This window comes from Budorcas taxicolor, chromosome 25, assembly GCF_023091745.1.
Source record: "Budorcas taxicolor isolate Tak-1 chromosome 25, Takin1.1, whole genome shotgun sequence".
Classification (NCBI taxonomy): Eukaryota; Metazoa; Chordata; class Mammalia; order Artiodactyla; family Bovidae; genus Budorcas; species Budorcas taxicolor.
The window spans coordinates 37,792,006-37,804,528 of NC_068934.1; the positions used below are offsets into that span (position 1 = coordinate 37,792,006).

At 45.5% G+C, this 12,523-nt stretch overlaps 1 pseudogene; it reads right to left on the reverse strand.

The window, feature by feature from the left end:
- Window positions 1-2,636: 2,636 nt before the first annotated feature.
- Window positions 2,637-11,382, reverse strand: LOC128068981 (pregnancy-associated glycoprotein 1-like; annotated as a pseudogene).
- Between the last annotated feature and the right edge of the window lie 1,141 nt (window positions 11,383-12,523).

Genomic DNA, 12,523 nt, shown 5'->3' on the forward strand with positions numbered 1-12,523 from the left:
GCTGCAGTCACCATCTGCAGTGATTTTGGAGCCCCCCAAAATAGTCTGCCTCTGTTTGCACTGTTTCCCCATCTATTTGCCATGAAGTGATAGGACTGGATGCCATTATCTTTTTTTTTTTTTCTGAATGTTGAACTTTAAGCCAACTGTTATACTCTCCTGTTTCACTTTTATCAAGAGGCTCTTTAGTTCTTCTTCACTTTCTGCCATAAGGGTGGTACTATTTGAGATTATTGATATTTCTCCTGGCAATCTTGATTCCAGCTTGTGTTTCTTCCAGTCCAGCATTTCTCATGGTGTACTCTGCATATAAGTTAAATAAGCAGGGTGACAATATACAGCCTTGATGTACTCCTTTTCCTGTTTGGAATCAGTCTGTTGTTCCATGTCCAGTTCTAACTGTTGCTTCCTGACCTGCATATAGGTTTCTCAAGAGGCATGTCAGGTGGTCTGGTATTCCCATCTCTTTCAGAATTTTACACATTTATTGTGATCTACAGTCAAAGGCTTGGGCATAGTCAATAAAGCAGAAATAAATGTTTTCCTGGAACTCTCTTGCTTTTTTGATAATCCGGCAGATGTTGGCAATTTGATCTCTGGTTCCTCTGCCTTTTCTAAAACCAGCTTGAACATCTGGAAGTTCATGGTTCATGTATTGCTGAAGCCTGTCTTGGAGAATTTTGAGCATTACTGTCCTAGTGTGTGAGATGGCTGCAATTGTGTGGTAGTTTGAGCATTCTTTGGCATTGTCTTTCTTAGGGATTGGAATGAAAACTATATCTTGGGGAGCTCCAAAATCAGTGCAGATGATGTCTGTAGCCATGAAATTAAAAGAGCTTACTCCTTGGAAAAAAAGTTATGACCAACCTAGACTGCATATTAAAAAGCAGAGACATTGCTTTACCAACAAAGATCTGTCTAGTCAAAGCTATGGTTTTTACAGTAATCATGTATAGGTGTTAGATTTGGACTATAAAGTATGCTGAGCACCAAGGAATTGGTGCTTTTGAACTGTGGTATTGGAGAAGATTCTTGAGAGTCCCTTGGACTGCGAGGAGATTCAAGCAGTCAATCCTGAAGGAAATCAGTCATGAATATTCATTGGAAGGACGGATGTTGAAGCTGAAACTCCAATACTTTTGCTGCCTGATTTGAAGAACTGATTCATTTGAAAAGACCCTGATGCTGGGAAAGATTGAAGCTGAGAGGAGAAGGGGGAAACAGAAGATGAGATGGTTCAATGGCATCAGCAGCTCAACGGACTTGAGTCTGAGTAAACTTCGGGAGTTGGTGATGGACAGGGAGGCCTGGTGTGCTGCTCTCCATGGTGTGGCAAAGTGTCAGACAAGACTGAGAGACTGAACTTAACTGAACTGGACATGGCCCTACCCATTAGAGCAAGACCCAGTATCCCCCTCAGTTAGTCTCTCCCATCAGGACATTTCCATACACCTCTTATTCTCCATCAGAGGAAAGAGAGAATGAAAACCACAGTCACAGAAAACTAACCAATCTGATCACGTGGATCAAAGCCTTGTCAAACTCAATGAAACTATGAGCCATGCCATGTAGGGCCACTCAAGGCAGATATATCATGGTGGAGAGTTCTAAAAAACATGGTCCACTGGAGAAGGGAATGGCAAACCACTTCAATGTTCTTGCCTTGAGAACCCATGAACAGTATGACAAGGCAAAAAGATAGGACACTGAAAGATGAACTTCCCAGGTTGGTAGGTGCCCAATATGATACTGGAAATCAGTTGAGAAATAACTCCAGAAAGAATGAAGAGACAGAGCCAAAGCAAAAACAGCACCCAGTTGTGGATGTGACTGGTGATAGAAGCAATGTCCAATTCTGTAAATAGCAGTATTGCATAGGAATCTGGAATGTTAGGTCCATGAATCAAGGCAAATTGGAAGTGGTCAAACAGGAGATGGCAAGAGTGAACGTGGACATTTTAGGAATCAGCAAACTAAAATGGACTGGAATGGGGGATATTAACTCAGATGACCATTATACTGTGGGCAAGAATCCCTTAGAAGAATTGGAGTAGTCATCATAATCAACAAATTGGCCTTGGAGTACAAAATGAAGCAGGTCAAAGGGTAATCAGAGTTTTGCCAAGAGAATGCACTGGTCATAGCAAACACCATCTTCCAATAACAAAAGAGAAGACTCTACACTGGGCATCACCAGATGGTCAATACTGAAATCAGATTGATTATATTCTTTGCAGTCAAGGGGAAAGAGTGAGGATGAGAAAGAGAACTGATGACTTCTGATTTCTTGGGTCCAGGCACTGAGATCTTTGGATCTGCTCTGGTTCCTATGTCCCAGATCCCCAGAATCCTTCCAAATAATCTCCCCTTTCTTTGAAGCCAGTTGGAGTTGGGCTCCTCTCACTTGTATTGCAGAATTGGTTCCATATTCTTCCCGAACATTATGCACCTCCCAGACCCAAACAAAGGCACCCATTTGTTTCAGGACCATTAAGAGTGAAACATTTTATTCTTTACTGAGAATAGGGTTTGCAGAGCACCAAATGGAGTTCACCAGCATCCTGGGCAGGAGTGTCCTAAGTGTGAGCCAGTGTGTGTTAGGAGTGGCCTGGTTGATTCCTGAACCAGTCCAAGATTTACACTGCCTGTGCCAGGCCAATCCTGTCATTTCCTCGATCAAAAACTGAGAAATACAGCCTCAGGAAGACTTCACCAAGGACCCAGGTCTCTGAGATGTTATCTTGCTCTGTGCCTCCTCTAAAGGTGGTAAAGCAGTGGCCTTGAGAATCCTGGGGGGGTCAGAGACACACACCAGTCAGCTTGAGCCCTTTCCTGCAAATGCCTTCAATATCCAGGCTCAGCACAGTTCTTGGTTTTATTTCACTCTTTTGCTTACTATCAGGTGATTTTCTCGGCATCTGGGGATGTGAGGGTTCATCCCACATGAGAAAGGGCCAAGGTATGTGGCTGCCATATGGCAGGGTATAGAGGATGGGAAGATAGAAAATTTGGGATTATCAGAAACAAAGCAATATACAAAGAAATGATAAACAACAAAGTCCTACTGTAGAGCACAAGAAACTATATTCAATAAACAGTAGTGAAAAAGAATAAAAAAGAATATGTATTTCTGTATGTGTACAACTGAGTCAGTTTGCTGTGCGGCAGAACTTAAGGCAACACTGAAGATCAGCCATCAGTCCAGTTCAGTTCAGTCATTCAGTCGTGTCCCACAGTTTGCGACCCCATGAACCGCCAGACGTCAATACAATTTTTTCGAAAACAAGAGTATCCCATAGTTCTCCTCACACTCCCTGTTCCTTTCCTTCTGACTCCTGCTCTTCGTTTTCTCTGCAGAGAATGCTGGTTCTTCTCCTGCATCCCCAGAACCTGTTCTTTATTAAAAAATAACTTTTACTTTCATATTCAAGTATAGGTAATTAACAATATTCTGAGTTTCAGGTGGACAGTAAAGTGACTCAGTCATACATATACATGTATCCTTGTCCCAAAGATTCCCCTTCCATCCAGGCTGCCACATAACATTGAGCAGACTTCCCTGTGCTGTATTCAGTAGCTCACTGTTTGTTAGCCATTTAAAATACATTCACAGAGGTGCTTACAATTCATTCTTTAAGACTTAGCTCAGGCCCTCTGGGAAGCTTGCTTGGATCCACACTCACCCTCTTTGGCCACTCCAGGAATGGTTGGGTGACTTACTCTGGTGCTCCACCCGCACCTATCAGTCTGAAGCCCTCATCACTCTAATAAGTGCCCAGTGCCCCTTAGCAAAGCACCTTGGGGTGCCATTTGCATGAAATCCAGTGTAGATTTGCCTAGAACCAAGTGGGCTTCCTTGTAGCTAGCTCCATGAGGTGGGGGGTTAGAATTACTGAAATTCCGGATCTGCCTCAAAGCCTTCTGTGAGCCTTTCAGAGCTTGCTCTGAACTCCCTTGGGAGCTGTCATGAAGCCTGTCACAGGGTCCCCTTATGTGCTCTAGCATTCAAACTTTCCACCAAGGGGTCGGGTACCCATGTCATTTATCATTCAAACAAGGGGAACACGGAGAGGGAAGGGAGATTGTTAATCCCTAGGGTGGAACGACACACTGGGACTGTCCCCAGCCATCCCCATGCCACATGGCCTATTTACAGGGACTGCTAGAGCTGACTTTCCATGTTCATGCATCTGAGAGCTCTGAATTGAAGCTCTTTGAGGACTGAGGACCTTAGTGTTCCCATCTCCTTGTGACTCCCACCATGCTAGCATCGGGTGATGTCTCCACATTTATTTCAGGAAGATCGTTGTCCCAGAAGGCCCTTTACTCTCAAGTGGTTTATTTAGTGGGAGGCTCTGGCCCAGCCACAGGGCTCAGCAGCACCTGCAATGGTGAGACTAGACCTGCAGATGGCGCCCTCCTCCCAGCAGCAGCCCCAAAAAAGGTTCCTGCAAGTTTCAGTTTGAGAATAAACCCTCAGGACTGTCCCCTCACCTTGAAGATGTAGGCTCGAGCTGGTACTGGGTAGTTGATGCCATTGATGGTGAAGATAAGAGAGGGCATGATATTGATGGCAAAACATGAAATATAGTGCTGTTAGAGAGAGAGGGAAAGAGGTTGGCCCCGGAGATCCTTGTTGTGCATGGAGACTGGGAGTGACCCTTTGGCATGACCCTTCACCTTGAAACCATGGGGTGTGGCACGGATGAGCCTCTGGATGTTATTAACCAGACTTGTTGGACCTTGTATCAGTGATGTCCCGGTGTCCAAAACAGCATGGCATCCTCCAGAACAAGCAATAACGTTTCGTTTCATGGAGATGCTGCCAGACAGTGGGACAAAGTGGACATGAAGGTTACTCTGAGTCTCCCCAGAGCTGCCCCCTGCCCGACTGTCTCCTGAATATCCCTTCATCTCTTTCCCTGACTCTTTCTTTGCTCTGGACATGGCAACTTGACACCCTTAAATGCAGCAGTTGAATACACCAGGCTCTTTTGTACCTTGACACAAGGTGGTCTTCCTTCTTAGAAGACCCCCCTTTCCCTTTCTAGATAACTTCTCATCCTTTAGAGTTCTGCTTAATTGTCATGATTTTGGGGAAGTCTTTCCCGTGGTGTATATCAGTCTCTTATCTTGGTCCCTCTCTGTAGACCCTTCCTCATGTCTAGCATGTACCAAAGTGATAATTCACTGTGTGTGTGAGTCACTTCATGTACATTTGCCTTTTTAGATGTGAGGGCAAGTTTATTCTCATCAGATCCCCAAAGTGCCTGGCACACAGTGGATGCACAATGCTTGTCTGTTGAATGAGTAATGAACACTGTGAAAATAATGAATGAAGAACAATCAGAGAGCTATATCTGATGTCAAACAAAAATGGGTCAAACACACAGTGAAGATGGAAGTTCCCAGGGGCAGCAGATTCTCATAGGGATGGGGAAGACTGGCTGCCCTGGGAGAGGGTGTCTCCCAGCACTGCTCACTCACCCAGCTCAGACACTGAGGCCTTGGCCAGGCGATACCTGAGTAGCCCATGGAACCTCCAAAGGACAGAGCCACTTTTTTCTGAGGGTATTACACAGAATCCCATCAATTATTGCCCCTTGTTCTCAAGACATTTCTGGACCCCTCCTTCCTGATTCACTCAGTTACAGCATCTGCTGCACTGTGTGTCCAGGGTAGGCAATAGGTAGCTATGATCATGTAGGGTGTCTTTTATTATGAGTTGCTTTCAGGTGTCAAGACTGTGGCCAACCTCTCTCCACTGCTGGCTAGCTCCTCCTTAAGGAGATCAGTGTTCCCCATTTATTCAGGACTTTCCCTGTTTTTAAACCAACATTTATACCTACTGAGAGGTTCCTCAGTCCTGTGTAAACATGAATAGTTGGTCATCTTATCACAGCTCTGTTCAGGCTGAGAAAACTCTCCCTGTTCCTCTTTTCACCACACTGTAGGGTCCTCTAACAGTGATCCCTACCTCACACTCAGCAGTGCAGTCCTCCCCTAGCTGCACAGGCCTCTCTGGAGCCTGTTAAGGACTCTGGTCAGAGCCCTGGTCAGGAGGCGTGGGGCGATTGTGAACCTATGGGTGGTTTGTGTATCTGTGTGTTTGTATGTGTCACTGTGTGTTTGCTTGTGTGCCTCTGTGTGCCTATGCATGTTTAAGTGTGTCTGTGTGTTTAATTGGTCTGCTTGTGTTTTTATGTGCCTGCTTGTGTGTTTGCATGTGTCTGTGTGTCTGTCTGTGTCTTTGTGGGTGGTGTATATGTCTGTTGACTATGTGTCTGTGAGTGCATTTGTGTGTATCTGCTTGTGTCCGTGTACATATGTGGGAGCATTACTTGGGGTGACCCTCAGAAGGAAAGGCTTACCGGTCCATGTTTACACGCCAGTCACCTGCTTGGGTCAATGGTACCCACTTGAGCTCTCCCATGTAGTAGGCTTTGTCCACGCCACCAAACATCACCACACAGTCCTTCCCCCTGCATCTGTAGAGAGAAGAGAGAAGGGGATCCTTGGAGGACAGTAACAACAGCACTGTCAGGGCTGTGCTTATCCACCCAACAAGGCCCTAATAATGTCCCCATTTACAGATACAGAAATTGAGACTAGGAGCGATTGAGAATTGGACCGAGGTCAGTCATGGGCTAACGAGTGGCACAGAGGAGGTTAGAAACTGGGCCACCTGGCCGCTCTCCACCCATTCAGTCTTCTGAAGTGGCCCTGGAACTCTGCGACATGAGTGTCCTCGGAGGACAGTGTGCTGAAGGGTTTTGGCTTCCCTCTTGTCTCAGGCCAGAAAAATCAATGCCTGAGAGTGCTAAAGGTGTGGGTTCAGGCTCACCCAAGGTTGGCTTCCCTGGCCTGTGACCTGTGCTATCCATGAGGCCCCACATCAACAGGGCCCACACCTCTGCTATCGCTGTCTTGAAATTCCCAATTCTTGTTGAAAAGGGGGTCCACACTTCTGTTTGGGTTCCACAATTTGGTTTTACACTGGCTTCTGCAAATTGTGTAGCCGTCCTGGACACTGAGTGAAATGTTAGAGAGGAAGGGAAGATTTCCACTGTCCCTCTCTTTCCGTCCATTTCAAATTCATCTGGAAATCTTGTTGCATTTTCTTCCAACTCATATCCTGACACCTTGCGTTAGTCTTCCTCTCCCTTCACCACCTACGCCAACCTGCCACTCTTACCCAGGAGCAGGGTTGTGTTCCAATAAAATGTTATTTATAAAAGCCTGGGTGAAGCCAGGTGGGGCCCTGGGACCATAGTTTTCCAGATTATCTCTCAGGATACTTCTGTATCAAGTATTCGATAATTTTCTTGCCACTGAAGCATCTCAAGCTAATTTGGAGAGAGGGCTTGTCCAGCTCAGACTTACTTGCTCAAGTAGAAGGCAAAGACAGGCTCAGAAATGACACCTTGTTTCTTCAGGTTGTCAAAGATGGGGATGGCTCCTATGGCGGACATGTGGGGGTAGTTCAAGCCCAAGATGCCATCAAAGGGTGCACTTTCAAACCCCTATTCCTCCAGGCTTAAGCCAAATGGCTGGTCAGTGATAACAAGGTCCCCAATCTGTGGGAGAGAAGAGTATTCCCACTTAGAGATTTGTTAAGTGGGGCTGGGACTGGGCTGGGTGCACTGCCATTAGATCCTCAGGGAAGAATTGAGGCCCGGCTTTCTCTTCGGTGAACATCAGATAGTTAGACTTAGCTGGGAGGGGACTTTGGGTTCCATTTGTGTGGGTAATAGATGTTAAAACATCTACTCTGTGTGAGTCAAATTGGCCTCAAGCCTTCTACACAGGCGGGGCAAGAGAGTCAGGTCAGGACCCAGTGGTGCCCCCTTGAGGACAAAATGAGTAGAGGGCAGATAGCTTTCTCTTAGGCATCGCTGTGATCTGATGACAGAAGGAGACTGAATTAATTGTTATGTATTATGGATTCCGCATCTGCCCAGGAAGACAGAAGTCCATTTTACAATGTTTCTGGCAGGGTTCTTATGAAACTACTACCTGGGAAATACACTTTTGGGGATATGCGTGTGTTTGTGCTACTGTGTATGAGACAGAGACAGTAAGAGATAGAGGGGAACTACCCAGGTACTTTGAGGGGAGGCAGGCTATAGGTTTTCTTAGACTCTCAAAGGCCCCATACATTGAGAACACACTTATCAGGCCCCCCTACATCTCTGGCCTCCTGCTTATCCACCCTGGATATCTGAAGTGCTTGTCTGCACCCAGGGTCCCCAGATTGGTTTTATCCTTTCCCCGAACAACCACCACCAGCTTTGGTTCTGACAAGCCAGCCCAGCTCCACCACTTATCACATGTGTGACCTCAGCAAGCGCTTGCTGTCTGCACCTCAGCTTCCTCATCTGTATCGTTAGCTAATCAACACATCTGCTGTGTGGGGTTGTTGCAGGATTAAACCAGTTATTACCTGAAAGTGTCCAGGACAGTCTGAGAATATAAACGTCAGTGCTTTTTCCCCCTCTACGTGCACCCAGCAAAATGAAACTTGTGCTGCTCATGGGCAGAGGAGCTGCAAGTCCACAGCCCAAGGCACTCTCTGAGTTAACTAATCTGGGAGTTTGTATGTCACCAAGGGTGCTGTGTCCCCAGGGAAAGGACACTGTGCGTAGGATGACCAATCCCTAGGGCAGTTAAGGGAGGTCAGGTTCTTCCAGCTGGTCCTGTATCTGTTTTGTAAGCAGCAGTCACTCCATAGTCAGTCCTGACTCAACTTCTGTTTATACATTACCCGAATGGTGTCATAAGCAAGTAATCCCTTGATTATCCCAGATCCATAGATTATGTTGAAGGTCTCTTGGGTAGGCCGGTAGGTGGAAGACTCATTATACTTGAAGGTATTGTGTTTATCTGCACACACAAGAGATGACTGTCAGGCAGGTGTCCAGGGTGTAGAACAGGGTGGCAGGGCAAGTGAAAGAAGGTAGGTTGGGGTGTCTGTACTCACAACAGGCTGGACTGGTGCAAAAGATGGAAGACACCCATAAGTCAGATGAGCCTGTGTCAAAGACAACCCGGAATTCCTGAGGGGGTGTTCCAATGGTGATATTACCAACATAGATGAGCTATAGGGTCCAGGAGGAGTATGTTAGTGTATATTTGGTTCCCCTTGATTCCCACGCTGCTGCCTCCCTCTGGGTGTCACATGTCTCCTGAGATCACTTTCTAACCACCATGGAGCTCACAGCCTTTGCTCACAGAGGTGCCTGCATTTGATATTTTTTCCTGTGCTATGCTATATGCAGGTTATTGACTCTACAACCAGGCATTGAAGCAGTACCTCCTGCGTTGGAAGCCCAGAGTCATAAGCACTGGGCCTCCAGGGAAGTCCTGGTGCCTTCATTTGAGAAGATCTCTAGTCTCCTCTTTGAACTCAACCTGAGCACCTCCTTCTCCAGGAGGTCCCCTGTGATCAACCCCAGCCATTCCCTCTAAACTCAGACCATGTCCAATCAATACCACACAGGTAACCCTGTCATTTGACGTGTATTTACTCTGCCTATCTCTCAGGCTGGCATGAGCATTCTTGAAGACAAAATGTGCCCTTTTTTCTAATATAATAACAATAACCATAGTCTTAGATTCTTATTGCCTTACATAGATTAGGGGTTCAGTAACATTTACTGCTGTGTTTCTTGCATCTGTGGGAGTTGAACTCTTCTGCCTGAGGATTCACACTTGCTCTGCAGTTGGCTTTATCTTTTGACCAGAGATGGCTCACCCTTCATCTGTAACTGAGTGGCTCACTTAGTTTAAAAGGAGCAATCTCCCTCTAACTAAAGACACATCTTTGACACAGAAATGGATTTTTACCTGCCACTTGGTCATTGCTGGTCCCAGTCACCACATACGAAGAGTTGAGGATGAGAATGCCTTCTCTTGTGGGTGGGGTCCCTGTTTCTCAGTGTTTCTGCCTCCTGCAGGAGCCCCAGCCCCAATATCCCACCTGCCACCTCCAGAAGAACCCCAATGCTAGGCCGCGCCCCAGGTGCATGTGGAGCACCCATCCCCCCAACACACTCACATCAAGGAAGTTCCTCATGGGTAGAGAAGTTATATTTGAGTTACCAGTAGAAATCTGGGACAGTCTATAAGTGTGTTCCTTCATGAAAATGTTCAGCAAGTTGTTTTCACTGAGAATTTCTCCCATGGTCTTCATTTTTGTTAGAGGTATTCTTTCACCAAAATTGGGGGGAAAAACAAAGAAGCAACAATTAGCTGTCTCTGTTAAGGTATAAATGTCATGTAATAGCACTGTGTATCTTCCAATCATTTTTATGAGTGTCACCTTATTGTCAGAATTTTATGCATGTACCATGACAAAGACACGTGGTTGAATACAGGTTCTGTTCCATAATCTTGGGTAAGCCATTTAACCATGTGGTGTCTCAGTCTCTCACTCAGTAAAAAGGTGGAAAGTAATAATTCCCACCCTCCAAATATAATATTTGGGGGATAACTGAAGTGATGGATATAAAGTACCTGATAAATAGGAAGTCTCAACAATGACAGCCATTAGCATTGCTGTTGCCATCCCACTCTATCCTTCTCAAGATGGTCAGGGAGGGAGGTAGAAGGGAAATTCTTATCCTCTTTTTACAGGGGAGGAATTTGAAATGCAGGAAGATTGTGAGTTGGCTGTGGTTACACTGCTTGTCAGATGTAAAACAATGTTTAAGCAGCTCTATCCTTCTCTATGTTGAAATAGAAGAGAGGGTTGAAAAAAAGAATCCAGGAGATAGGGAACAAAATAAGGAAATTAAGAGGCTCAAGAAGGAAGGACAAGTCAAAAAAAAAAAAAATTAAAAGCAAAGAAAACAACACAGAGAGATTTGCACTCACAGAGGCCTCCAAAGAAATGGAGACATAATGAGAGAGATACAGAGATGCAGTCATAGACATATACACTGAAGCAGAGAGAGAACAGAGAGGACATGTTGAATAAAATATAGAAAAATGTTATTCCACAGGACCACGTCTATATCTGCACTGGCTGTGCACTGAACAATTCCAAGGAGTTACATTTTCAACAGGTCACAACATAACTGGACCCCAAGAGTTGTGCAACCATGCAAATCTATGCCAAGACCCTAGGACCCACAGTTCCTATAGCAAGGTACTTATCAACAAGTAAGAATTGAACTTTAAGACTGTTAGGGAAATATTCTTTTCCTTTCTAATCCCGATGGGTGGAAGAATAATTAGAAAAAAGAAAAATCCCAGAAAGGAAGATGATGCCACTTACAGTCCCCATACATACATAACTATGCACTCTGAGAGGGCCACCAGCCCGAGGAGCACAAGCCACTTCATGCTTCTTTCCTGGCTCCAAGTACTCAGGGAAGCTTTAGTCCTTTAGCATGCAGTGGTGACCAGGAGCTTCTAGTTATATGTGCTCTAACCTGCCCTAATTGTCCCCTTTAGGGCACTAATGGATCTGATAAAAATACAAATCTCTCGATAAAATTTTTATTTCCATCATTGTCCTTAGGGAATGGTCTAAGAAAATTCTCAGAATACAAAGAATTCTACTGTGATCTCTTCTTTGTCACTTGCCTGGAAAACCAAACTGATCTGCATGGACATCTAAGAGTATGGGAAACCTGCCAACATGAAGAAAAAACTGCTAAGAACATCATAAAAATGAATACTAGGGGCCATGCTACCATTTATAATCTCATGTGGTCTTTCTAGCCACTTCATGAGGTGTGGTTTGTGGTCCTCAGTTGCAGAGGAGATTGCTAGGAGGATAAGTTGTCAAATGGCAAAGCGAAGACTTCAGGGACAGCCCAGGGACATACAGCTGGCTTTAGGTAGTGGGTCTAATGGCCGAGATCAGGGTCACCTATGGTGCCAGTCTGCATCGAAGATTTAGGGCAGAAGAGTCGGACACGACTGAGTGACTTTACTTTCACTTTTCCCTTTCATGTATTGGAGAAGGAAATGGCAACCCACTCCAGTATTCTTGCCTGGAGAATCCCAGGGACGGGGGAGCCTGGCAGGCTGCCATCTATGGGGTTGCACAGAATCGGACACAACTGAAGTGACTTAGCAGCAGTACTTCAATTGCATGGTTTCAGTATTGGAAGAAATGTCATATGCATCCACAAGATATTTTATATCATCCAACAAATGTACAAGGAAGAACTGTGTTCTGGGTTCTGAGTTAGAGGCTTCAAAGTCAAAGATGATCAAGACAAAAGTAGTGTTTATCTTATGCAAACTAGCACTCTAGTTCTCACAAACTCATGGCCCCAGGAGGCAAGAGAAATGATACTAGGATTAGGTGGTCATGTTGGACCCTGGGCAGCACAGGCCTTACCACTGGGAGCAGCCTTTCTTCCACTTCAGTCATGCTGGAAAGCAGGCCAGTTGGCTATGTTTGCAAACGATGTCAGAAGAGTGGATCTTTATGTATAATCTACTGATTTTAATGTTAGCAACTAATTCCCGCCCCCCCCCCCACCCCCCCCCCCCGCCCACCTCGCTC